Genomic DNA, 2,477 nt, shown 5'->3' with positions numbered 1-2,477 from the left:
AAATGAAATAAGAAGAGGAGAGAGATTGTGTGAAGCATGAGGAGAAAGCCTAAAAAAGTTCTAATTTCTTTGGTTTAGGGTAGGGGTGTCAAAATGGGTCAAATGGGTCAACCCAACCCATAACCCAAATGGGTTGATTGTTAATGGGTCATGGGTCAATCCAACCCATTTATTAAATGGGTTGGGTTGACCCATGACTCATTAAATTTAAATGGGTCATATGGGTTAATGGTTGACCCATCAACCCAATAATTCAATAAACAAGTAAACAGAGACTATGTTAAAAAATCAACGTTTTGCATAATTCAACAAGTAAGAAGCGACTTAATTAAACAAGTGCTAAGAAGTGACTTACAAAATATAAATCTGGTAACTTACAAATATAAAATCTGGTAACATAGTCTTGTAGAAATGTAAAAATTTAAAAAAAAAATAGTTTTATGATGTTAAAAATCCACAAAGAAAAACAGAAACGTTTGGTAATAAGAAAAAACACATGGGAGGACTCGGAAACTAGTTCGTCTACAGAACCTGCCATGCCAAAAAAAAAAACAAAAAAAACAAAGACAAACGTGATCATTAACCAGCCTGAACCCTTCTTCCCATCTTCAATGAAGAAAATTGATCTTTCAGGTACCTGTAAATAGGCAAATGCAACGGTCAATAGTGTTATTAGAGAAGGATATGAAACATAATATTTAAAGAAGCTACTCATACGAATGGACGCAGAGAAAAAAAAGAAGGGATAAGGGAAAAAAACATAATATTGCTCCTTCTCAGTTGGTCCCTGAAACGCAGAAACATAGATAAACCTAAGCATAAGAGGAAGAAAAGGAATGAAACAGAGTGGTTCCCATGCGGTGAAGATCTACAATAAAGCAATTACAAACTCTACCAAAACCATAAGCTACTCAACCTAGATCATTCTTGTTCCCACTGGTCACAACTCACAAGATCACTAATATATCTAAGCACATAACCTATTATTCGTAATTGATTTGCTATATATCTTCTACATACCTTCTACACTGCCAAGACAGACAACACAGATGCAAACAGAACATAGTGTGTTATATATCCAAAGCTAATGAAACACAGCGAGACTATCAACACACTTGCTAACTATACAAAGCTATTCAGTTGAGAGAGTGAAAGACAACAGACGATTGAGAGATACGAGCATAAAACTAATCAGGAAAGAAACAAGACTCACCACCAGCTATAATTCCATGGTACCAACATGGTCTTGAGTTGTTAATGCTTGACATGGAGCCTCTCGGATAATGACTATCTCATCTTCTTCATCTTCATCTACATATCATAAGAAACCGGATATTAATAGATATATAAACTAAATCTAGCAAAGAATATGAAGTTTATATAAGACTGTACCTTCACCATCAACTTTATAGCCATGAATCCAAGACCTAGTACACAATAAAGCTTGCACATTTTTAGGAATAAGGCGAGTTCTGTACTTGTTTTATAATGTGAGCTCCAATACTGAAAGAAGACTCGGACGCCACAGTAGTAATAGGTATGCTGAGAATGTCCATTGCCATGAATGCAAGTGCGCCAAAACGATGCCTGTTCTCTTTCCAATATCGCAACACATTCAAATCATGATGAGCTCTCATTTCTAGTTTTGACTCCTCTAAATATAAATCCAATGCTGACTTTCCTGGTTCTGCAGTCTCTGGAATATCATCTAACTCAAACAGTCCTGTTCTCAGTAAACAAAACAAGAAGTTTAGAATGAACTTTAGAAAAAAATAAAACGAGTTAAATAGATAAACATCAGAAACTTACATCCAGCAAACCAAAGTTCTCTGTCTCAGTTACTTGCTCAGAAGCACGAGAATATGGTCTTGTACAACTCACAACAGGAGTCAAAGAAAGCTGTCTTCTATAATCATCAAAGATCTTCCTAAGCTGGTCCTCAATATGATTAACTTTTTCTTGGGAGGTGAAAGGATCGAGTTCACCATAACATCGCTTCAAAAGCTTCAACTTCATCCTAGGATCTAATACCGCTCCCATTGCAAGAATCACGCTGTAATCCTCCCAGTATTTATCAAATTTCTCCCTCATGTTAGAAATCATTGTCTGGATGACGATATCCTCGTTGCTCTTATGAACTTCCAACAAGCACTGAATCTTCCAAATATGAGCAAAATACATGTTTGAAGTAGAGTAGCTTCTGCCAGACATCAAAGTCGTAATGCTATAAAAAGGCTTCAAGAGCTCAAAGATAATGCTAGCTCTTCTCCATTCTTCATTGGAAGGGCAATGCTTGTAGTGTTTATCACCTAACTTATACCTCTTTAAACCACGCTGATACTTCAGAGCTTTCTTCAGCATTAGATAGGTTGAATTCCACCTGTTCTTGACATCAATAGACAACGCCACATCCTCAACACCATCTATACAGTCTGCAAGTGCAATCCTTCTAGATAATGAGCCCTTAAAATACTTCG

At 36.4% G+C, this 2,477-nt stretch overlaps 1 long non-coding RNA gene across 2 annotated transcripts; it reads right to left on the bottom strand.

Annotated features, from left to right (window-relative positions):
- Positions 1–527: 527 nt before the first annotated feature.
- LOC130509756 (uncharacterized) lies at positions 528–1,714 on the bottom strand. Of its 2 annotated transcripts, none has more exons than XR_008943722.1 (3): positions 1,393–1,714; positions 1,214–1,311; positions 528–637 (listed from the first exon to the last, which is right to left on the bottom strand). It is a non-coding gene; the product is annotated as an uncharacterized LOC130509756 (long non-coding RNA). The 2 variants fall into 2 exon arrangements; XR_008943723.1 differs by having other exon boundaries at positions 537–787.
- Positions 1,715–2,477: the final 763 nt, after the last annotated feature.

The sequence above is a fragment of the Raphanus sativus genome, chromosome 3 (genome assembly GCF_000801105.2).
Source record: "Raphanus sativus cultivar WK10039 chromosome 3, ASM80110v3, whole genome shotgun sequence".
Lineage (NCBI taxonomy): Eukaryota > Viridiplantae > Streptophyta > Magnoliopsida > Brassicales > Brassicaceae > Raphanus > Raphanus sativus.
This window is presented reverse-complemented; position numbering and strand designations above follow the sequence as displayed.